Below are 1,553 nucleotides of genomic sequence, written 5' to 3'. Positions count from 1 at the left end.
GAGATTATGGAAATTGTTGGACAGAAACAAAATAAAATAGTTCATTTTTCCATTTGTCTATTGCTGTGTAACATACCTCCTCAAAACATAGTGGCTTAAACTAGAATTTATAATAATTTCTCATGGCACTGAGTTTTGACTAGGAACAGATGGTAGGTCCTTACTTGGGGTCTGTCACAGTTATAGTCAATTAGTGACAGGGGATAAAATTATCTGAAGGCTGAACTGGGCTGAATATCCAAGATGTATCACTTAGAACTGGCAGTTAATCCTGACTGTTATTTGGGAACTCAAGCCTAGCTACTGTGGTGCCTGCATGTGGCATTGCCATGCGGCTTTGGCTTCTCACAGCATGGCAATTAGAATCTAAAAGCAAGTCTTTCAAAGGATAGGAAATATACACTCTCAGGGTCGTAAGGACTGAGACAAAAAATTAACACAGTCTTCACTTCTGCCTTATTCTGTTGGTCAAAGCAGTGATCAAGACCTCCCATAGTTAAAGGAAAGAGGAGCGGGTCCACTTATTGGTGAGAGAAGTTTCAAAGAATGCTTGGCCATCTCTAATCCACCATAGTTCTCCCTTTAGTCATATATTATTTATATTCTGGCCCCCTTCCCCTAAAAATACATTCTCTCCATTCCAAGATCATTAAATTTCATCTCAGTACAACATTGGCTCAAAGTTTTGGATCTTATCACCTAAAGTAGATCCAGGTGTTATGATGTTCCTCAGGTATCTATTGAATATGAGTCCTCTCACTCTAAAATTATGTGAACTAAATTGATAAGTTTCCACACCCCTTCTCCTCTCCCTTAAAAAAACCCACTACATGGGGCACCTGGGTGGCTCAGTCGTTAAGCGTCTGCCTTCGGCTCAGGTCATGGTCCCAGGGTCCTGGGATCGAGCCCCGTATCGGGCTCCCTGCTCCGCGGGAAGCCTGCTTCTCCCTTTCCCACTCCCCCTGCTTGTGTTCCCTCTCTCGCTGTCTCTCTCTCTGTCAAAAAATAAATAAAATCTTTAAAAAAAAAAAAAAACCCACCACATAATGGTAAGACAGAGACAGGATGACCATACTAGACATTCCTATTCAAAAAGGAGGGCATTCTTAGGCGGATAGCAGTCTCTATTTCATAGAAACTCTGAATCAGCCTGGAAGGTGTCACCAGTTCCTTGATTAAGGCTGAGTCCAGCTTTCTGAGAAAATTTTTTCTGGCTCTTATCTCTATCCCATGAGCTCTTAGTTCTGTCCTCTGAATTATCCTTCTTGGTTCATGTTCACGACCACATAACCCTTTCTGTCTGCTTGGAAGACTAGGAGGCCATAAGGTCTCTTTTCATTTTGTACTATCTCTGTCCTCACCAGTTCAAGCTATTATTGGTTCTGATGATATAATCCTCTTTAAAATGTTACAGGTTTTCAGTGAATATCATTAGGCTACTTCATTACATAGACCCTTCTCTATCTTGTGAAAGACCCTGTGTGAGGGTTCTATGAGACGATGATTTTAAGATCCAAAAACACTCTGTCTTAGAATAGAAGATCAATAAAGTA

Source organism: Leptonychotes weddellii, chromosome 2, assembly GCF_054177405.1.
Source record: "Leptonychotes weddellii isolate Sample4059 chromosome 2, ASM5417740v2, whole genome shotgun sequence".
In the NCBI taxonomy this organism is placed as follows: Eukaryota; Metazoa; Chordata; class Mammalia; order Carnivora; family Phocidae; genus Leptonychotes; species Leptonychotes weddellii.
This window is presented reverse-complemented; position numbering follows the sequence as displayed.